Here is a 23,977-nt window from a genome sequence, read left to right as displayed (position 1 = left end):
GCCTGATTTTTCTCAGTGCCTGTCCTCACTGTAAATTCCATTAGCTCGATTTATGGACCACTAAAATTGACGTGATATCGAAATCCTAAAATTGTAGTAACCTGACTGGTGCAGTGTTCAATTTGAATTTAAAATTCCAAATGAAGGACAGTAGGATATGGCATGTCTTTAAATTGAATTCATTAGCCTTCACAGATGTGCTCCACGATGCCCCACAGTTCTCCGCTCTAGCCTCTTACATCTCCACTACTCTCAAGTGCGGAGGAATTAGGCAACAGGAAGACTGTCACAATTCAGCACCTGGAAGCCTGGGACTGTAGGGTCATAAGAAGCTGAAAAAAATCTCTCTTTTTCTTTGCTAGAACTGCAGCTGTGGGGTCCAGGCTTCTGTGTATACCCCTCCTTGCTGGGTTTTTTTCTGTGCTGCCTGGTGCCAGCTGCTGGCCCCCCCGTACCATGTGTCAGCTAGGCTGGGGGTGGGGGTCATGCATTTTTGGTAGTATGAGAAACTTCTTCTCAGCTGTTTACATGTACTCATGATCCCCACATCCTCTCCATTCCCTCCCCCCGGAAGCGCCACACAGTCTGGAATATTCCCATGCCCAGCTGCATCAAGTGGCTTGAACCTGAACCAATAAAAGGACGTGCTGTGCAAGATGCCAGGCAGATTGCACTTGGTGAGGGTCATGCTTTTCAGTGGCTGGCTGTAGCCGGGGCTCTTTAGCCTCCCAGGGGACATCTGCCTCGGAGGTCAAGATTTTCCCAGGCTGGCTGTTGCTGGGGCTCTGTTAGCGACCTGGAAGATATCTCCCTCGGCTATCATGATTTTCAGAGCCTGGCTGTAGCCAGGGGTCTTGTCGCCACCCAGGGGACATCTGCCTCAGTGGTTACAATTTTCAGGGGCTGGCTGTGGCCGGGGGTCTTGTAGCAGCCCCAAGCCATACACGTATTAGCTATGCAATTACCACAGTAGTTGAAGTAAGGCTTGCAGCAGGAAATATTCATGTCCTAAGGGTCTTTTCCCAATGCAAACCTGGCTGTATTCTGGAGTCTTTTAGCCTGATGAATCGTTCAAGTTTCAGTGTGACAACCATGTCTACTTGGACATAAGGGCCTCCTTTCCCAGGTGGCCTAAAACTTGAACAATGTCCTGAAAGGGCCTCTGTCAGTAGTCACAAGTTTTGTGGCTGTCATCTGTGTACCGTCTTTTAGCCACCCTGGCCCATTACTGATGATTCATTCAAATTTCAGTGTAGCACCCCTGTCTACTTAAACATAGTTAACATGGCAGGGGAAAAAGGGGAATGATATGTGGGAAGATGTCATCATATACCCACATCTACTTGTGGGGCCTCAGGGAACTGTGGGATAAGTTCCCACAATACATTGCTGCAGCACTCAATTTAAGTTCGATTTAAGCTATTTGTTGTGGCAGCAGTAAGTCAATTTTGTGGGGAGCATGTGGGAAGGTGAAGATGCTCAAAATTGAATGGATAAAACCCAGTGTTAAGAAATCGATTTTAATAAAATCAATTTTATCTCATAGTGTAGATGCAGCCATAGTAAAATTAAGGCTGATGACTAGCCATAAGATCCCTTCTCTCAAGCCAGACTTCCTAAAATTCTGTTCTGCCTCTGAATAGAGGAAAGACTTATCTATTTTCTTTTCCTGCTTGCTTAATTCTAAATATGGTAGCCTAAAGTATCTGTTTCCATGGAGACTTGTATAGAATAACATCTCAGCAGACATGGGGAAGGTTCCTCAGCCTCTGGAGGGAGTTAGAAGTTAAGAAATCATTGTATTTACTTACTAAAATTAATAGAAAGTGCCCTATGAGTATAACACTGTTTGACATGGATCTCTACCTGTCAGTTAATTCCTGTTTCCTGTAAGCAACAAAAGGAAAACTGGAACAAAGTTACAGGATGATTTAACCTCAGGTGGCTAATAAATGAGCCAAAGAAAAATTTAAAGGTTTTTTCAGAGGTTTCATGTAAACATTGTAATTGTTACATGACAGTTTCATTGCAAATTGCTGGTAAGTGCTTTCCTGTACATCAGAAAACTGAATAGTGTGAAATTTTTCATAGTCTTGATGTGTAGGTCATTTCTTATAACTGAAAATGGCCTAGAACCCAAAAAACTGACTAATGTTCACTGGAAAACAGACTAAAAATATTGCATATTTTGACAAATTTTCTATAGGAATAGGCTTGGTTTTGAGTGAGCAAGAAAACAAAAAACATGTTGATTTTTCAAGTTGTTTAGAAGCCTCTGAGATATTTCACAGATAGGTAGCACAGCAAAATATTATGGGAAGTGTGTTGCCATTGTAATATAAAAACATTTTGTGCAGGAATGAAGTACAGGATCTCAAATGTCTGACTCAGCAAGTATAATTAATTCTGACACTATGAACTTGTAAACAATTCTAATGACTCTTGCAAACTCATTTAAAATTTTAAAAAATCAGTGTAATAAAAAGTAAAATCTTATTCTGGAAATATCCAAATTGAACTTTCCATTTTGGTCTTTAACATGATCCCTGTTTAGATAAAGTCGTTTACAAAAGGAGATGAATACTTGTAGGCCTCCATCTTGCAAAGAGATACACAGTGCTTAATTTCATACACTCTGATCAGTTCTATTGACTTCAGAGGGACTCACCCTGAGAAGGATCAGAGCTTTATATAATAGTTGGGCTGGGGTTTTGCAAGAAGCCTAAAGGAGTCAGGAACTCAATTATCATTGAAATTTAATAGGAAGTAGGCACTTAATTCCCTTGAAAGGGTTTATTTGAAAGTCCCAATCAAGACTCTCAGTCACAGGGTGGTAGACAGCTGGTGGTACAGGATTTCATTTAAGTGAAAAGAGTTGCATTTGTCATTTGCTAATTCAAGGTCTCACCACTTGCTTACCAACTGTCTTCCAAATGCCACTTGACCTAAATCTAAGTAGCTAAAGAGTAACTTAAGCAATAACAAGCATCCAGTTACTGTTCCTGTATCCCTAATAATTTTGTAAAATGTTGGAATCTTAAATATTTAATAGAATTCACTCTTCCCTTTAACAGTGCCTCCTCAGGGGGAAAAATATCTCATGAAATATAAATGATGTACATGTAATGTTTTGCAGAAAATAGTGACTGCTGTATTTCATAGTACTGCATTCAGTGTCTTTACAAATACCACAGAAAATCCTTTGTGTGTTGTTTTGTTTACAGTGAAGGTTCCAAGCTCTGCACATTCCTTCCCATGCCCCGCTGTGGGTGACAAAAATAACCCAAAAATGATGGATCAAAACAGTTTGTACATAAAAATGACCACGGGGCCTATATCATAACTTGTTAATGTCCATCATAAATCTGTGTTAACCTCTGCCTGAAATAAAATAGATGACTGAGTTAGGGTTTAAAAGCAAGTTTTTAGTAACGATCTAATTTTCACAGCACGTACAAGAGTCTCTGAACATTGCGAGCCATTTGATGCATGCAGATTTTTCAGTTAGATCTCTAACTGCCAGATGCTGGGAAAGAACAACAAAGGCTGGATCACTCAATAATTGCCCTATTCTGACCCACCTGGCTACTGTCAGCAGAAGGGATACTGGGCTAGCTGGACAATTGCTCTGACCCAGGGTGGCCATTCTGATGTTTTGTGTGTCAACTCCTTGCACAGAACAGTGCACATGGAAAATCAGTCAGAATTTTAGAGACCGGGTGACCAACCATCTGCCCCATTTTTATGGGACAGTACCTTATTTAAGAACATGGGTAAATTGCAAATTGTATATTTTGTGGGTCTCCTGTTCCCCAGCACCCAGGGTCTCAGGGCAGCAGCTCCACTGCAAGGTGGCTGCCTCATTCCCCAGCATCCTGCATCTCAGACAGGCAGCCTCTGCTCCCAGGAACCCCTTCTGTGGGGCAGCTGCCATATTCCCTAGGACTTTCTGCTGGGAGGCTGTGGAGCCCCTATTCTCAGCAATCCCTCTCCCTGACAAGGAGGTTGTGAAACCCCCATCCTCTGCTCCCCTTCATCAGGAGGCTGTGGAGCCCCCATCCCTGGCATCTCCCCATTGGGAGGCTGCAGAGCTCCCATCCCCACTGCCTCACCATGAGGCAGCAGCCCCCATTGCCAAGAAGCCCTGACATAGGACAGCAGACCCCCTATCCCTGGAGGCCAGTGTCCCATATATGCAATAGGGCAGTGTGGTCACCCTATTTAGTCTTCAACAGCCGGACACTGTGATGAACACTGCCAGGATTATGGTAATTCAGCTGAAGTCAATCAAGCCCGACCAGCTGAAGGCAGGTCTGCCCTATGGGGCAGAGGGTTGGGATGAGGAGTGCTGGGGCTCCAGCTGGGGGGGAAGGAAGGGGCAGACTCTAAGGTAGGGATGGGGTTGAGGGGCTCAGGGCTGGGAAAGAGGATTGGAATGCAAGGGCTCTGGGTTCAGTGCAGGCTCTGGGAAGGGACTGGGTGTGAAGAGTAGGGGGTCAGAAAGCAGCTCCAGGTTTAGGGAGAGGCTCTGGGCTGGGGTTTGGGGCACAGGAAGGGATACAGGGTGGGGTGTGGACTTTGGAGTACAGGAGGGTGCTCAGGAGTGCAGGGGAGCTCAAGATGGAGCAGGGTTTTGGAGATCAGGCTTAGCTGTGTGGCTGTATGCTGTGGCCAGCAGAGATGGGCTCCCCTCACCTGGCTGAGGCTGCTCCCTGCTGGAGCTGGTGGGGAAGGGCTACCTTGTACCAGCCGCAGCCACTTCAGGGCTTGGGGAGAGCAATCTCTCCCCACTGCATCCCTGAGTCCCTGCATGCAGCTCAATACCTCCTGCATAGGGTCAGGGGAGTCTGCACAGCCATGCAGCTTAGAGGAAACTACGTCCACTACAAAGAACAGTGTTAGATGTATGTATTTGTAGTACCAATACACAAACTTGTTCAGTGCATTAACTTCAAATTCATGTCTCTGAATAGTTTAGTCATGCATATATGATATATTGTTGAGCATGAAATCCATTCCAGTATAAAGAGCTTGGACAATGTCCTCAACTTCACCATCTTCTACTGAAACCAGCTTTCACAATAGAACTCCATTTTGAAGTTTTGAGCCTATCAGTAAACTGCAAAATTTTCCATTGGTACTGATACCTGTTTAGTTTCACCAGTGTAAGCAATATTCATAGACCAATGACGTGATAATAATATTAAAACTGAATGTTTTCTAAAACCCATGTTTTACACGTAATTGGAGCAAAGCAAAGTCTCACTTTATTTCATTCACCCTGTTTGTCCCCAATTGCCCTTATGCCCCAAGAAGTAATGCATGAAAAAATTATCTCCATTTCACATACAGCTGGAATTCAAACTGCCAAATTTAGCTATCTCCACTGAAGGTGGAGAAGCGATCAATCGAGTTCATCTGTTCGACAAGCCACCACTTTGGTGCTTTCACAGATGTAAAGTCAGCTGCCATTGACTGGAATTTCAAGAGCATGCTTTCTCCAGTATAATATATTCCATCCCCTCTTTGCCCCATGGTAATGATCAAATGAAGGCTCTGCACATTTTAAAGAATGGGCTGAAGTCAGGTAATGAAAGCAATTTTAGTGGAGACATTAGCACTACACTCATCCCTCATTCTACGAGCACAATTTCGCCAACTTTGTGCTCGTAGGCGAAAACTCATAAGAGGGACACTAAAATCTCATCAAAATACAAGTAAAAGTGTCTGATTGGTTCCTAGAGCTCAGCAAGGGAGTGGCAGCAGGTGGCGCTGCTTTTGGAAGGAAAGTGACCCTTGGGTTTGGGGGCTGGAAAAGGTTAAAGGCTGGGAGCAGTTTAGGGCCACAAATGGGAGGGAGGGTTAAAACCTGGTGGCCTGTTGGGTCCGTGAGACAGGTGCGGGGTTCAGGCTGCTGAAGGTTGGGTGTGTGGTCTGGCGGGTTGGGGGAGGATCAGGCTGTGGCGGGTTAGGTCTACCAGGCTGGCAGGGAGGGGAGGTGGGGGTCAGGCTGCCATAGGGCCAGTCTGTGGGGTCAGCGAGGGGGCAGTGTCAGGCTAATGCAGGGCCGAAGGTGGGTAGGGGGTGGTCAGGCTGCTGCGGGGCCGGTGCAGGTGGGGGGTCAGGCTGCCCCGGGTAGGGGCTGCAGGGCTGGCAGGCGGGTCAGACTAGGGCAGGTGAGAGCCATGGGGAAGAGATTAGTCTTGTATTAGTGGGGGGTGGAGTTCACTTGTAGAGTGAACTAAAGTAAGTAAATATGTCCCTCATTTAAGCAAGTACTTGTAAGTGAAGTACTCGCTTAACGAGGGACGAGTGTATTCTCATTTAAGCTATAAATCCTGGAAATAGAGGTGTTTTATCATAACTAGAACCACATTTCCCAATAAAGGATATGGTAAGCTTATTGGTTACATGCAACATGTTGGGCTGTGATCCATTAGAATTTTCTCATGCAAAGCAAGGTGACTGGATAGGTGAACTCCAAGGAACTTGTATGCACACAGCAGGTAGTGCTGGTAATTCAGTAAGTGGCACTCCCTCACTTTGAATCAATGTTTCAATATGATGTTGGGAGTCATTTTGCAGCTGAATGATGTGAAAAAAGGTTTCTCTGTTCCATCCAGAAATGGTTCCATTTAACGATATAGAATGTGAAATGATTTTAAACTATTTTTGCCTATCTCATGGGGATATTGTAAAGATGTTAATTAATGTTTGTGAAACTGTTTTGAGATCCTTAGAGGAAACATTAATTAACATATTTTTTTAACCAGATCTTGTGAAACACAACAAAACACAATGTTAATGATATAAAACTACACATTTGTTTTATATCATTAACATTGTGTTTTGTTGTATTTCACAAGATCTGGTTAAAAAAACTCATTGGCATTTCGAAATTTTTGACTATTTCTACTTTTCTCTAGTCGTGCTTGTTCAAAATTCAAAGTTAACAAATTTTCATTACGATTTTAACCAAAAAAGGGGAGGTCATAAAAATATTTTATTTCTCTCCTCTGTTTTTGATTAGTTCTAAGAAACAGAAATATATTAAATCATAATGTCACTAGACAGTCACTAGAAAGTCGTACTGAATTGTATGACGTGACTATTTGTGACTATTGGGATCTTTCACTACTAATTTATGGACATGCATCTTTTCTGCTGTTAACCTTCTCCTCCCAACCCTACCCACCTTAATTTGTTTGTTCATATGTTGAATATAGTGACCTTTCTGGGACATGGACTCTCTGTGTTGTTTGCGGTAGACAAGCTCCTAAACCACCTTTAGGTGCACCTGCTAGAATAGTGACTAGCTTGTAGGGATTACAGCCTCTGAGTACTGGTGCATTTCAGAGTGCTGTCTTTGTCACGGTCCTGTGACCACCGCTATGTTATCATCCCATGTAGCAATTGTTTGAGTGAAGCAATCAAAACCGCTTCACCTAGGATGTACTGTACAATGAGTCTAATCATCCACAGGACCCTCTGTAAAGTCTTTTTGCCCTATGGATGTTTCATATTAACTATGACTTTGACCTCTGTGGCATCTGACCTGATTCTGTGTGGTGAGCAAAAGTGTCTCATGCATTTCACTTTCCCCCCCATGAACTCAGTTTTAACTGTGTTGAACTTTGTATTCTCTACTTGAGCACTTGCATCACTTTCTTCAAAATCTCTACATGTTCTGCCCGCGCTAATGCTGCCACTGCCACGTTGTCTGTAATTATGTGGATGCCTGCAATAGTGCCAAAGGTGGGCAGCCCAGCTGCGATCAGCATGGGACAGGAGACTGAGCCCTGTGGCAGCCCACAGCAGTGCCTGGCCAGGGCCACAGTCTCTTCCAGTGGGCTGTGGACAGAGCCCCACAGCAGCTCCAGGGAGCACAGGGCCAGGGCCAGAGGCCCGCAGCAGCCTCCTGGAGTTGGGACTGGAGCCCCCTGGCAGCCACACAGCAGTGTGAGGCCAGAGCTGGAGCCCCATAGCAGCCCAGGATAGGAACCAGAACCTGGACCATCCAGGACAATGTAGCGGCTGAACAAGAAGTCCAGTGCAGGGGCAGGAGCAGAAGAAGTGTGCTGCAACAGGCACTTGGGGACAGGTGTCAGGGGACATCCCCGGTCTGGAAAATTCTCTTGTTCAGACCAATGAGGGCCCAACGATGCCAGGCCAGGGAGGTTCAACCTGTACATATCAACTCTGTCTAGCAATATACGGCGCTACCTTAAAGTGAAAGTTTTTCCCTTGTTCACTGGTGTTTAACTGACCATGAAATTTTCACTCAAATTACTATATGCACTGAATTTATCTTACTTCCTGGTAGCATGCAGCTAGCAGCAAGCATAATATAATATTATTTCTGTCTGTCCCAGAAAGCAGCCCATAGAACTGGAAAGATTTTGCAGACTAGAGAAGACAGGAAACTATAATGAATGCTCTCAGGACCCTATTCTTTGTTTTTCTTATTTGATTAATGGAGCATTTGGACACTAATATTTGGGATGAAAGAAGCTCTGTGTAGTGAGACACATTTGTCTAGCTTAAGAAAACAGATTAGCACTCAGATATCATACTGTTTGCTTATGCTTTTAGCGTAGCTGGGTTTCATTCTCATAATTTAATTTTTTATGCTGGCTCAAGTCGTGGTGGGTGAGGGAGAAGAAAGGGGTGTGTCTCAATTGTGTTTATGAGAGCAAAGAAAGAGATGGGGTAATCTTTCTAAAATCATTCACTGTCAACACAGGGGTTAGACTAGATGACCCTTGCAGTCCTGTAGTGGGGCGGCTGCCCCATTCCATCAAGGAAGGGGTTAAAGCAAGATGGGGGGAAAGGGGCTGTGCAGATCCATAGCCAATCAGAAGAGGGCTTATAGGGAGCCAATCAGTATGTGGCTTGCTGAGGCAACCCTGTTTATAAGGAGCTGCTCAGCAGAGCAGTGAACAGTTTGGTCCTTACCAGGCAGGGTGGGGTGCCTATTGAGTTGCAAGAGAGAGGCAGAGGCTCTGGACTGATCGCTGCCAGGTTCTGGCCTTGATGAACGGACCAAGAAGGTGGGAGACTCACAGGGGAGGTAGTGCAAGGAATGGGAGGCAGTTGAGGGCAGTGAAGGAGGGCAAGACAAGGGTGCTGCAAGAAGGGTCCTGGACCAGAACTCTCAGTAATGGATGGGCCTAGGTCCTCCCCTGCCATCCCTTCCCTCTCATACCTCTTATAGCCAACACAGAGCATGGTCTTTATAGACTGTTGTTTACCCCTGACATGAGGAGCTAGACTAGTAATAGGCAACCTAAGCTAGTGAGTGGGCGTCCTGAGAGCCCCCCCGCTTCATCTCAGTGGGCCACAAGATCGTTGTAGCCAGCATGGTCTCCCGAGCTAAGGTAGTTTTGCAAACTGCACTTGCATACCCAGAATTTGCAGAGTGTGCCAGCTGAACCATAGCAGTACTTTGACTGGATGCCGCGTCAGTCTGTATCTTCACAAACCACAAAAAAAAAAAAAAAAGGCAGTTCTGGAGCACTTTAAAGACTAATAAAATGATTTATTAGGTGATAAGCTTTCATGAGACTGACCCACTCCTTCAGATCCAAATAATGCAGAGTGTGACTAGCAACACTCTATGTAGAGACCTGCCACCAGATCAGGAATAAACAAATGACAAATGGTTACAGAGTTAAACACCTAGAACTTTTTTAAATCTCTGACTTTGGTAAATAACAGATGTACTGCATCTTCCTCTGACAGAGGCTCTGATTTCTCTCTGTTTATACACTGTGGCTGTATTTACATAGTTTCTGATGTCAGTGAAGTATTGCTGAATGGTGTTATAGCTGGCACTGGTTGAAACTGCTTTTATGCAGTGTAATGTACGAATTATGTAATTTCTTAAAGCTACATAAATTACAGACACATCTAAATACTAGAGGCTCAATTCCAGAGATTTTACTTAATTCTGCTCAGTCAGAAGTGCTCTAGTCTAAACCTGGGAGTGAAGATCCTCTCTCCCTCTCCCCTAGTAATAAATCTTGCAGCCAAACGTACCCATTTTAGGATGCAGCATGTTAAGGATGCATTGAGCACCAGGGTCAGGGTCATGGCTGACCTTAGCCTCAAGGGATCTCAGCAGAGGAGGGTACTTAGGGGACAGAGCAACCTGACACTCCATGGGGGCAGGACCTAGGCTGTGGGACAACATGTGTAGAAGATGTTAAGTGCCCTTGTCTGGGCACCTGCAGGGCAAGGGTGCCAACAGGCTGGAAAAATCCAGAGCTTAGCTGGGGGTGAAGAAGCTTCTCCATGCTAGCACTGTGCAGAGCTTTGACACAAGCAGGACTTGGCTCCTCCTGGCCAGTAACCTGAGCCAGAGGGCTTCAGTATTCCCTAGGTGCCAGCCCAGCCTGGGGTCATGGGGGAAGGAAGGAGCTTACCAGCCTGGCCTTTGGTGAGCTGAATGATCTCACCAGGGGCTGGTTCTCCGCACAACACCAGGAGTGAAATGCAGCCTGTGGGGAAGGATATGGAGGAGCAGTGGGGTGTGGGACAGAGTGAAAGGGTGTGGCAGGGAGAGCACAGTGCATAAAAAGGGCTGATGGGTGTACAGCAGAGGTGCCACATCACTGGGCACCACCTGTCGGCATTCACCAGCCATGGCAACAAGCAGCCAGCGCTGGCTGAAAACAGGGGGGGAGGTGAAGGGGGTTGTTGGCCAAGAAGTGGCACATAGCAGGGACTGCATTAACAGACCAGCGGGGGGAGTGGCCAGCCCCATAATCTGCAGCTTTGCCTGATCACCAGTCTTGCACACTGACCCACATCTTCAGCCACTGGATGCACCCAATCACAGCTGGTGGATGAGTGGGTGGCAAGCAAGGATTAAGCTTCAGTTATCCTTGTTTTGCACTGATTCATCTGGTGGGTGGATGTTTCTAAGGCTGATCCTGGTGCCATCATCTTTTTTGCACTCATCCTGCTGCAAGCTGTTTAAAGTACAGATAAAGAATAGGGGTGAAAAGAAAGGTTCCACATCCCACTACATTCCAGTCAGTGGGTAGCATAATTTTGGTAGTACTAATAAACCTTTCCATGTAAACAAGAAGACTGAAACTGTAAAGAAATCTACAGGGCATCCTGGATTAAAAGAAAATCATACTATTGCCATGGTATTTAAACCCACTGATTGGAACGTAATGGAATGTGGAGAAGGATGGAAGATGAAATAAAATCCTGAATAAAAGAGAGGCTTAAATGGAAGTGCTGGGGGGGAGCTGGCTTGTCTCAAAGCTGCCTGCTACCGCTATTAACATTACAGTAGTCACTATTTCAAATGACAGGGGAAAGAAAATCTTCATTCCAGAGTCTACTGTCTATAGACTCCCCCTGGGAATGTTCATATATGAAGAGTATGCAGTTACTAAAAATAGATATCAACATCAATGGCACAGAGTAATCTCCAATATGTTTATTTAGGCATTTAAATAATGGCTTCATTTTTAGAAGTGCTGAGCCAGGAGCTGTTTCGCTGAACTAAATGCGAGCTACTGACCGCTCTGCCCTTTTGAAAACCAAATCACTTATTTGCTACCAGAACGCTGCGCCGGACTGAAGATGCAGAGTTGTCAAACACAAAACGTTTTGCAGACACATCATTTTTGCAGACACATCATTTTTGACAAAATAGATGTCATGGTGTTATAATTGAAGGGGTCCTGATCCAGTTATGGAGGGAAAATTGCAAGGTTATGGTAAAGATGGTTGCAATATTGCCACCTTTACATCTGTGCTGCCTTCAGATCTGTGCACCCACCCATCAACCAACTATCTCTGGCGGCCTAGCTCTGAAAGCAGCGTAGAAGTAAGGGCAACAATATTGCTAAAACAACCTTGTAACTCTCCTGGAACTCACTTTTGGGTTCTCCCTCATGAAATCTCTAACACAGGATAAAAGCACACAACAGACCTAATTTCATGTGGGGAAACCAAATTTCAAGGTCTGTGATGCATTTTTCGCTGCCATGAATTTGATAAGGCCGTGCTAATGAGCTCGTATTGCTCATCCATTGCATACTCTATGCACTAAACATCCAATTTTCCTTATTTTTCCATTACATTACACTGAAAGATTTTCACATACCATCCACGGATTTACTGTGTCCCTGTGATGGTTCCTATCTACACATTGGGCAATTAAAAATAAAGTAAATGAATGAACAAATTCTTGTGACTAGCCTGACCCTGCTGTTACCCAAAGCAATTATATTTAAGTAAACGTGTTTGGAAATCAATATTTTTCAACTAATTTTACAAAAAATATGAAAGCAATAACTATGTATACTCCTTTTAGGCTATTACTCGCCAATATTAGACATGCATAAACCAAGATAAAGTCCTCCAAAATTTACAAAAAAGCAAGGACTAAAGTAAAGTAATAAAATAATACAGTATAGGGCCCTATAACTCAAACAGCTAGCAATAAGTCAGGCCTTAGCTCTTTCGTTATCTAGTGATGATAATGAATTACATCTTTCCTCATTCTCTTTCATATTTACTCTTTGAATATTTGATCAAATCTGTTTCCAAATCATTCCAAGTGAAATAATTAATGTTGTTGGATTTTGTTCTGCTTAATCTTCCTTAGAATATAGGTAGTGGAGTAAGATAGGAAGGACAGTTGTTGAACAGCCAATGGTCAATTCCCTTACCTGACACAGAGATGCTGTGTGACCTTGGACAATTTTGTCCTCAGTCCCCTACCTGTAAAATGTGGATAATAGTATTTTTCCTGTTTCATAAGGGTGTTGTAAGGATAAATACATTAAAAACTGTGAGGTGATTGTATACTATGGTAATTGGGGCCATAAACCTACCTAAAGTAGAGAAAATTGTGGCAGCTGGAGGGACATTAGGTGAGAGCAGGGCGGCGAGGTCAGGGCCGGCAAGGGTGCTGGCAGGGGATGCAGTGCGGGGAGGTAGCATGGGAGGCAGTGGGAGAGGCAGCACAGAAGGTGGCAGGGGAGGCAGAGGATGGCGGGGACAGGTGTCGGGTCACAACCCGGGTAAGGGCCCGTTGGGCCCCAGCGAACTCACCCCAGGCCTCATGCCACCACCCCATGTCCGCCTCCTCGAGCTCAAGCCACCACCGGAGCACGGCAGTCTGCTTCCAGATGGCCACCATCTGGGAGGCCGCCTCCTCCTCATCCTTCCTGTGGTGGCAGTGGCGCGACCTCTGGGCATGGGCCCACATGAACGATGGGTATCCTGAAGGCCTGGCCCCCTTGGCACTCAGAGGGGGGCTCCCTTGGTCCTGGACAGGGCTCCCCGGCCCTGGATAGTGTGGAGACAGAAGGGGAGAGAAGGCAACCCATCAGCCTCATGCTCTGGCCCCAGGGACTGTGCTTCTCCACCCACCCAACAGTCAGTGGGCCCTGTGGGATCCTCTGCACTTGGGGGTCCCCACATGGGTGGGCTGTGCACAGGGTGGGCTCCATCCCCCTCCCAGGCTCCCTCCCTGGGCTTGCGGGTTGAGGTGCTGTCCACAGCAGGGGGTGCTGAGTGCTGTGCATGGGCCGCTCTGCAGCTTGCGGTCCGCAGACAGCCAGATTGTGTTGGGACGGGGCTAATGGCCATGTGGCCAGTCTGCTGCCAGCAGTGCCAGGTGCCCCTATCCCCCACAGCCCAGGGTGTCTGAATCGCCAGTCACCTACCTGACAGTCCCTCAAGAACTTTGGGGGTGGCCCAGGCAGAGGGACCTCAATCACCAGGGCCTCCTCCCCATCTGATAATAAGTCCTGCTCCTGGCCACGGGCCTTGGCCTTGGGTCCTGCCTGCTCGCCTGGCATGAGCTGGGCCTCCACCTCAAGCCCACTGTGTCCACTACAGCCTCTGGCTCTTGCACCTTGTCATGAGGGCAGCTGGAGGGCACTGCCCCCAAGTGGCCAGCTGCATCCCAGGTCCGGGTGTACACCTGGCACAACTCTTTAACTTTCGACTGGATTTGGTTGGCTGAGCCGGGGTGGGGGGGTGGCCTTGGGTCTTCAGGCTGGCTGACAGCCAGACAAGGGCTGCAGCATTCTGGCACTGGCCGGTGGTGTGGAGGAGCACCTCCTTCTCCCCCCACAGCCTGAACAAGTCCTTCACGTTCCCCTTGCTCCAGGAGGGGGCCCTCTTTTTGGCCCCTGGCTGCCCTCCAGGGATCCCTCGGGTGAGTCAGAGGGGGCCCCCGGGGGCCACAAGAGCCTTGGGGCTGGTGGTGTGTCTCACTGGGCTCTTGCCTCACCAGGAGGGCATGCTGCTGCAGGCTCGTGCAGTTCCTGCAGCCAGCACACTCTCAGCTTCCTGCATGGGGCTTCTGGGCCGCTGCATCTTTAAACACGGCCGGAGGCACCAGCCATAGAGCCCCGCACGTGCTGGCAGGAGATCTCCACACGCCAGCTGGCCGGTGCCATGGAGGACCTCTCTTATGAAAGAGCAGCCTGCGGAGCATCTACACTTGCCCTCTTTCAAAAGAGGGTTTCAAAAGGAGGGGCTCTTCTTGACACAGGAAGGGAAGAGCAATTTCGAAAGGTGCCCTGCAATCTTTCAAAACTGCTTTGGAAAGAGTGCTTTGTGTGTGTAGACACTCCATGGGATCTTTCCAAAGGGGCCCTCCTTTTGATTTCTCCTTCAAAAGGGCTTGCTAGTGTAGATGCAGCCGTGCTGTGCCCAGGAGATGTGTGCCTGGAAGTCCTGGTAGGACTGACTCCCAGGTAATTCACCTCATGTGGGCAAATGAAGAGGTAAGCAGCTCAGCTGACAGTAAAGCCAGTTTCCCTAGAAAGACTTCCCTTGACAAAAAATGGTTCCTACTTAAAATTCCAACCCCTCTTTCTTTCTAAAGTCTTTTATTGTTCACCAAACAACACTAATGGGTACTGTATGCAGTCAGCTTAGCTAATCTGTCAGTCATATTTTGCTTCTAGCTATTAAAAATGCAGTTTTATTTTAGCATTTTACAGTTGTATTGCTCTGAACTCATTTTAGGCTAGATTACCCCATGGCTCAGTACAGTTCTGCAGAAGCTGGGGCCAGAAGTAAGGATCATACCAGTGAGATCCGCAAAAGGGCTTTCCCTGTTCACAGCTCTGATGCTTAAGGAAACACAAGTCCCGTGCCTTACATGCATCTATTTGGCTACGGCCACATAAACCAAATTATTTCAAGATACCAGCTGTTATTTTGAAATACCTTCGCTGTCATCAACACTACACACATACAATTTTGAAGTAAATTCAGAACAGCAGGTGCTTTATTTCAAAATCAGTAAACCTCATTGCAGGTGGAATAGTGCATTTCAAAATAGCTATTTTATAATAGGTGATGTTATTTTGAAATAAGCGCAACTTCCTGGCTGTGTCTACACTCCCCCCCACCTTCCAAAAGGGGCATGGTAATGAGCGGAGCAGAAGATGCTAATGAGGTGTGGATTAAAGTATCTCACACCTCATTAGAATATCCCTGTGAGATCTCGCTTCTGGAAGATCCCCTTCTGGAAGCAAAGCTGCCATGTAGACAGGGCTCCTTTGGAAGGATACGGAGGGTCCTTCCAAAGGAAATCCCCATTCCGGAAGACCCAAATGAGGGAGATCAAAAATGCAAATGAAGTGCTGATTTACAAATCTCACATTTCATTTCCATAATCTCACAAGTTCTCATTTCCGGAACAGACTTTTCTGAAAGCAAAAACAGCCATGTAGACAGGGTTCCTTCAGGGCAAAAAAAAAAAAAAATTGAAAGCACTCTTCTTCCTGAAACAAAAGTCTTCTCCGAAGGAACCTCATCTACATAGCTGTTTTTGCTTTCAGGAAAGTCCCCTCCAGAAACAAGACCGTGCAAGATTTCTAAATCAGCACTTCATTTGCATTTTCAATCTCCCTCATTTTCATTCCACTTCTGAAAGCCTATAGCTGTGTCTACACTTGCATCCCTCTTTCAAAAGAGGCATGCAAATGAAGGATATCAAAATGCAAATAAGGCACTGATTTACATATCTGGTGCCTCATTTGGATATTCTCCTTTTGAAAGAGCTTCCTTTGTTTCAGGAGGAAGGCTTCTTTCAAAGATGGGGTTAACTTTCAAAAGAGCCACATCTACACTGCCTTTTTTCTTTCAAAAAAAGCTCTTTTGAAAGGCAAATATGCAAATGAGGTGTCATATGTGTAAATCAGTGCCTCATTTGCATTTTTGATGTCCCTCATTTGCGTGCCACTTTTGAAAGATGAAGGCAAGTGTAGATACTGCTTATGTGCATAGGATATTTTGATACACTTTTGTGTGTATATCAGCCCTATTTTGGAATAGCTATTTCAAAACTATTCCAGAATAGCTTATTTTGATATAGGACTGCTATATAGACATAACATATGGGAACAACCGGACGAGGAATAAAGGGAGCTGCAGCCCCATCTATACATGTGCCAGCAGAACTGGGTATGAATCACCACTTTTAATAATAAACCCCAAAATGAAATGTTGCAAATTACCTCCCTTTCTCTTCTGCTCTGAATAACTGGGGAGCCGGGGAGGTTTTGTGCCTTTCTGATAAAAGTGGTTGTAATGCAGCCTTTATAGATAGGTTATAAATACCATTTATGATAGGAGGAGGCAGGTAAACTGCATGATTTTTTCCTAATTTTTATCACGGAATATAAAGATAATTTCTCACATACAGATTTGAAGTAATTTCTTCCAAGTTTGGGACCAATCTTTCATTTATTTCCTCTCGGAATATGTAACAGATTCTAGCCTAGAATCAGCCTTTCGGGAAGCTACTTATCTCTGATATTGGGCGCCTCTCTTTTTGTGTGATATGTAAAGAGAAGGGGTGCGTCTACACTAGCCAGCTACTTCGAAGTGGCCAGCACAACGTCAAAATAGCACGCATGGCATCTACACACGCCGTGCGCTATTTCAACGTTGAAATTGACGTTAGGCAGCAAGATATCAAAATCACTATTCCTATCCAAAGATGGGGATAGTGCCCTACTCTGACATTCAACATCAAAGTAGGGCGTGTGTAAACAATCCACGTCCCGCTCCTTAGAAATAGTGGGGTTCTCCATAGCTGCAATCAGCTGAGGGGTTGAGACGTGCTGTCCAGCCCCTGTGGGGCTCTATGATCACTGCATGCAGCAGCCCTTAAGGCACCACGGACCCGGATTTCCTGTGGCAGGAAGCTGAGAGCTTGCAGGCAGCAGCACGCACACATGGCAGCCCTGCACGCCCTCCACAGACCCAGACCCTTCCAACCAGCACCATGGCAGTCAGCCAGCCCCCAGACCGCCCCCAGGGCTCCCCCCCCCGAGGGGACCCAGGCACCCCCAGCAGCCAAACAGGGCCAAAAAGCGTCAGGGGCCCTCCTGGTTGGAGGCCGAGCTCCAAGACCTGCTGGGGCTGTGGGCTGAGGAGGAGGTGCTCCACATGATGGGGAGCAAGCGGCAGAACAGGGAAGCATTTGCCCAACTGGCCGAAGGCCTGGCCACCCGAGATCACCCTGCCCACACTCCAGATCATGTCTATAGGAAGGTGAAGAAGTTGCAGCAGGGTTACACCCAGGCCTGGGACTTGGCCAGCCAGTCTGGGACTGCCCCCACCACTTTCCTCTATTACAGGGAGCTCAGGGCCATCCTGGGCCCCTGGGACACCTCCTCCCCGCAGGCCACGTTGGACACTGCAGCTGAGGAGTCCCAGCAGGCCTCGGAGCCAGAGTCCAGCCCGGAGGCCAGCCCCACACCCCAGGGCACACCCGAGGAGCCAGCCCTTGGGATAGCAGAAAAGGGGTCCAGCAGTGAGAAGGGGGTCTCTTCATAGACCTCCTCTCCTGGAGCACCAGCCGGGTGTCTGCCCACTGGGGTTCCCCTGACCGCAGCAGTGGACAGTCAGGTACATACCCCACAGGGCACACACCCCCAGGCCACGGGGTGGGGGCACCAGACCCTACCGGGAGCCCCATACACCCCCAGTGGACCCAGCCACAGCACGGTCCAGGACAGCGGCATGGCCATCAGCGCCCATCAGCACCCACACCCACGGACAGCACTGTGCCCTAACACTGGGGACAGGGGACCATGCAATGGGGATACCACACCCACTGACGGGGACAGAGACCCAGCATCAATGGGGGATGGGGGGAATGGACCACAAGCCAGAGCACAGTACTAACAGACTTCCTCTCCATCTCTCCCTTCCTGCATCTGCACCATCCAAGGCTCCAGGGAGCCAGGCACCCTCCGTGGTCCCTGAGAGCCCACCAGAGGTCAGCCACCAACAGCACTTGGGGACACCCCCAATGCCAGCATGAAGGGCACACCACCACCGTGGACCCACAGCTCCTGGCAGCTCTCCGGTCGCAGGCGGAGGTGGCCGAGGACAGGCTCCGCTTTCACTGGGAGGAGTCCACCCGGCACTCAACGGTGTGGCAGGAATTCATGGGCGTTTTCTGGGACATAGCTGGGTAGCTCTGGGAGGCTGTTGCCCAGCTCCCGCCCCCCGCTGCACCCCCTGCCACCCTCCCTGCCACTTCACCTGATGCCCCCCCCTTCCTGCACACCTGCCTCGCTGCCTGTTGCCCCACCTGCCGCATCACCTGCTTTGCCGTCTGCCAGCTCCCCAGGGCCGGAGCCCACTGGGGCTGAAGACCAGCTGGTGGAGGCATTCCGGCCATACCTGCTGGTCCTCCCAGCCCCCGGCCAGCTGTGCCAGAGACTGTGGACAAGGAGTGGGGGCGCAACCGTACCCGCCGAGGATCGCGCCCCTCTACACCCATCCCAGATTGATAGGCCAACAGCTGAGCCATCTGCTGGCCCCCCATTTGTATATAGTCGTCCCCCTTGTATATAGTTGTCCCCCTTTGTATATTGGTTCCAGTTTTTGTTGTGCACATTACACAGTTTACCAGTTTTCAATAATCCACAGTGTTATTTTCCAAAGAACCTGAGACGTTTGTTTGTTGGGGGGATGGTGTGCAGGAGGCCCTCTGGTGAAGGCCAGGGAGGTGCTCAGGGGTCTCCCTGATCAAAATTGGGCCTGCAGGGCCTCACAGACCCATACACCCTTGTGGTGGGCCTGGCGACTGGGTGCGGCAGCCAGCTGGGGGAAGCTAGTGCCAGCATTGACTGCCCACCCCTGGACAAAGGCCTCCCCCTTGATCTTAACAATGTTGTGGAGCATGCAACACATGCCCACAACCTGGGGGATGTTCTGGAGGCCGACGTCCAGGAGGAGCAAAGAGGCACCGCCAGCGGCCCTTCAGGCAGCCGAAGGTCCTCTCCACCACCTGGTAGGCATGGTTCAGGTGGGCATTGTACTGCTCCTGGCTGGCGGTGAGGTGGCCAGAGTACAGACGCGTGAGCCAGGGCTGGAGGGGGTAGGCCGCATCCACCATCAGGCAGAGGGACACGGTGGTGTCCCCCAGAGGGATCTCCCTCTGGGGAATGTAGGTCCCTACCTCCAGCCAGCAGCACAGGCCCGAGTTCTTAAAAACACAGGCATCATGTGTACAGCTGGGACAGCCCACATAGACATCCTGGAAGCGGCCCCAGCTGTCCACCATGGCCTGCAGGAACATGGAGTGGTAGCCCCTCCAGTTGATGTATCTTCCCCCGCTGTGGTCGAGGGCATGAAGCAGTTCAGAAACCCCATGACAGCAAATCCGGTGATGGCTATGTCCAGGTCCCCAACTCGGATGACCCTCTGGAGCAGCATGCCATTAAGCACGTGGACCACCTGCGGGGAGGGGACATGAGTGCCCATGAGGGTGTGCAGAGTGCCCCAGGCCCCCCCTCCCAGGCACTTCCCCAAGCACTGCCCAGTCCCTCCCTCCCCAGCATCCTCCCTTTCCGGCACCTCTCCCTCCCCAACCCCACATCCAGCCCCCCGCCTCAGCCCCCCCGCCCCCTAGTGGGTGCGTACCTCCTAACCTCCATGATGATGGCCCCAACCGTGGCCTTTCCCACTCCAAACTGGTGTCCCACGGAACAGTAGCTGTCTGGAGTGGCCAGCTTCTAGACAGTTACTGCGACCCTCTTCTCAACGGGGAGGGCGCGCCACATCCGGGTGTCCTGGTGCCTCAGTGAAGGGGTGAGCCACTGGCAGAGCTCCATGAAGGTCTGCCGGCGCGTGTGGAAGTTCCGCAGACACTGGTCATTGTCCCACTCCCCCATGACCAGCTGCTCCCACCACTCGGAGCTGGTGCGGTAGCTCCAGAGGCAGCGGAGCACCCAGCAGGGGAGGAACAGGGGAGCCCGGGGCTCAGGGGTGTCCCCATCTGCCACCTGGGAGGGTCCCCCTGCCAGGAGCTGCTGGATGGCCTCCCATGCAGCACCTAGCAGGGTGCTTGCTCCCTGGTGGACTACCTGGATGGCTTCCAGGTGCTGCTGCTGCTGCTGCTGCTGCTGCTGCTCCATAGCTGCTGTGTATCAGTCTGCGAGAGTATGGCTAGCACTCTGCAGACCTTGTGCTGTGCAGGTTGGGTGTGTCTGGGAGGGGCCCTTTAAAGGAGAGGGTTGTTGTTGCCCCGGAAGGGCTAGTCTAGCCTGTGACCCCGTCTGCGGGCTTTCCTGGACCCTTATTTTGACGGGGAGCGCTTGTGTGTGTGGACGCTCCACATTTCCTTCTGGGGCAGCTCCTTTCAATGTTCCCCATTGCTACTTCGACGTTGAACGACAGCAGCAGCCCCGGAGGATGTGTGGTCGATACCTGTCAAAGTAGCCTATTTCGATGTTGTTACTTCGAAATAGGCTACTTCAATGTAGTATCCTAGTGTAGATGTAGCCAAGGAGTCAGAAAATCACTGAGGTTGTATGTTCTTAATATTTTAAGGCGAGGTTTGACTCAATGCTCAGAAAAGAAATATTGTATTGAGAAGTCAGTTAGATCTGAAATATTTTTAACAGTTTTCCAAACTGTCTACCCATCTCTGCAATGCAGCATTACTGCGAATAACAGCAGTTGGCTGCAGCCATAGAGATGGGATCTTATTCTTTGTTTTACCACCTTTCTTGAAGAGACAATACGGATTTTTCCACCTGAAAAATCTTTCCAAGATGTTGTCTTTACATTGCCTAAAAATTCCTAGGGCTATTTAAGGCCACAGACACTAATGACAGGTATTGTAGGCAATACATCTTGCTAGATCCTCAGCTTGTATGAGTTGACATAGCTCTTTGAAGCATGCTTTAAACTGGTTTCACCAATCAGGAAATGGAAATAAAGGCCAAGGAGACAGCCAGGGCTTATTACTACAGGCTGAACCTCTAGTCTGGTACGCTCTTGTCTGACAACAGACATAATTTTGGCATGATTTTAGTTAGCCAGACAACCCATTATCATGGAGGTGGCCAAGTTTCCCATAGCCCCATAAAGTTTGTTTATAGCCACCAGTGTTCTGTGCGGGTATTTAGTCACAGTATACCTCTAAATGTCTTCTAAGAACACAGTGAGCAGTGGAAGTGTTGGTAATGCTGCCAGACAGTATTGAATTTGCATGGTCTGGCAAATTCTCTCATTTGGCACTGGTCAGGTCCTGTGGGTACCAAACTAGAGTGGTTCAACCTGTAGATGATTTACCTGGTATTGCTCAGATCTTTCAAGTCAGGGAGTTGGGGTGTGGAGGGTTCTGGAGTCAGGGCCGAGGGTGGTGAGGAGAGGATGAGGTCAGGGTGCGTGTGGTGGTGCTGGAGTCAAGGCTTAGGGTTGGGGAGGGGCTCAGGGCAAGGCACTGGGAGGGGAATGCTGGACTCATGTTTGGGGAGTGAGGAAGGGTTCAGGACAGGGGTCTGGAGGGAGTGAGGGTGCAGAAGCTGGCAGTGGCTGCAGTGGCTGTGTAGGGGCTCTCCAAGACTGGCTGTTGTGGGAGCCACAGTGGCTAGGGGTGCATGTGAGAAAGTTACACCTACCCTGTCCAGTGCTGATCCAATGGAATTAGAGCTGTCCTAGTCACCGTCTCTGGTCCCTTGCTTCCTCCCTATGGTCGTTACACAGTATAACTGTCCCTCCCTTTCCACACTATGAAAAACAATCTCATTCCAGGCATATCCCATTATCCTGGAACAATCAAACCCTTATCTTGCTTTAAGTTATGATAAGAGGAAGTTGCAGATGGGAATAAGGGGACTTCGAAGTAGGCGGGGTCCTTCTGAAAAGGAGCCCCGTGGGGACGAGACGCACGGCAGCGAGACGCGTCAATTTCGAAGTGCCGCAGCCGCCCGCATGCTAATGAAGCGCTGAATATGCATTTCAGCGCTTCATTAGTAAACTTTGAAATGGCCATTTGCGTGGCCATTTCGAAGTTTGGGGCTTGTGTAGACGTAGCCAGGGTGTGAAAAAACAAATGGGAGCTGCACAGACAGAAGTGCCAGTATGGACAGCACTCTTTGGGGTAATTTAAATAAATTGCCTAGGGAGATTGTGGATTCTCCGTCATTGTAGATATTTAAAAGCAGATTGGACAGGCATCCTTTAGGGATGATGTAAAGCAGAGGTTCTCAGCCAGGAGTACCAACCAGTTATGATTAAGTTGTTTAAACAATTGTGTGCCAATAGTCAAAAAAAAATTCTGTGTGTCTGAAAATTGTAGGTACTGGGGATATATTATATAAGGATAATTAAACAAAAAAGTTGAGAAACACCAATCTAGAGGATGGTGCTTGGTTTGGCTGTGAGGGAGAGGACTGGACTTGATGACCATTTGAGATCTCTTCCAGTTCTAGTATTTTATGATTCTTTTAATTTAATTATGTCAACAGGAGAGCTCTCATTCCTACTAATATTTTTATCTGCTTACCTGTACCCTATAACGTGAAAAGCACACCCACCCCCTTACCTATGCTAGCTCCACTGCCATATTTGAGGTAATGCTTTAATAAAAGATACAGAAATTCTCTCAATTATTGAGGTAAGATTTAGGAATAGGGTATGAAAAATGCTGGAAAAAATGTGATTTATGACAATTCCTATGGGTCTGTGAATCTCCTCACACAGAATAGGAACAACTGCTTTTTCAATAGGAAGAGAGCCAGAGAAAGAAAGACAGTGCAATAAGGTCCTGATTCTAATTTACACAAAGGCACAATACTGTCAGAGCAACTGAGAATCAGGCCCTATATATTTTTATTTTATTTTTCCTTGAGAGCTGGATCTAACTTGAAAATTGCTCTTTTAAAATAAATTACAGTGTGTCTAAACAAGGCATCAATGCTAGTTACATGTTTTTGGGGGCTGCAGCAGGCGATAGTGTCCCATGTCTTGTGTATACTGCTTTAATCAGGAGTTCAAACTCTCAGCACATGTGGTGCTCAAATTCACATTTGGACTTTTTCCCCAAGCAAAGATACTCAATTGACTCAGACTTTAACAAAGGCAGAATAACTGTCATGTAAGCATTAACAACTGGAGAGGATTTTTCCTTGGCTCAAAGAAAGCAGCATAATTTGTTTTGAAAGTAGAACTGACACCTTAATAAATCTTTCATAGAAGCAGATGGTGCAGCTGAAGTGCAACTATGTTGTACTCAGTCCATCCCATGTGCAATGTTCTTTTGCCTGTGAAATACAAGGCTGCAAGAACATGTCAGTAAGAAACAAGAAATCTGAACCTGCATTCATTCAATGCTAGAGTCTGCTGATCCTTGAGACATCACAGCTTTTTCTCTGAGTTTTGCAGTTTTGGCCCTTTGTGTAGGTTTTGGGGTTTTTTGGTTATAGCTAGTCACAAAACAGGTGACTTTTCTATGGAAATTCTCTGGTAAAATATCAAACCCAATATATTTAAATTCAAAACAGCTCCACTGTGCCTCGCAGGAAGCTGTAGTTTAGATGCCTTATATGCCCATTCTCCTCTATGGGTTGTGTTCTCTAGCAAAACTACATCTCCCACACTAGGACACTTTCTCCCAGCTTGAGAAAGAGAGAAGGCCCATCATAAGAGCCCCTGGCTATGTTGCATCTTGGGA

At 47.8% G+C, this 23,977-nt stretch overlaps 1 long non-coding RNA gene across 1 annotated transcript in view; it reads left to right on the top strand.

Annotated features, from left to right (window-relative positions):
- The first annotated feature begins 8,923 nt into the window (after positions 1–8,923).
- Positions 8,924–23,977, top strand: part of LOC142007147 (uncharacterized) — a 38,216-nt gene continuing 23,162 nt past the window's right edge. Inside the window, exon 1 of the long non-coding RNA XR_012643896.1 lies at positions 8,924–9,050. This is a non-coding gene — a long non-coding RNA (uncharacterized LOC142007147). The remainder of the gene's footprint in view (positions 9,051–23,977) is intronic.

This window comes from Carettochelys insculpta, chromosome 1, assembly GCF_033958435.1.
Source record: "Carettochelys insculpta isolate YL-2023 chromosome 1, ASM3395843v1, whole genome shotgun sequence".
NCBI classification, from domain to species: Eukaryota; Metazoa; Chordata; order Testudines; family Carettochelyidae; genus Carettochelys; species Carettochelys insculpta.
This window is presented reverse-complemented; position numbering and strand designations above follow the sequence as displayed.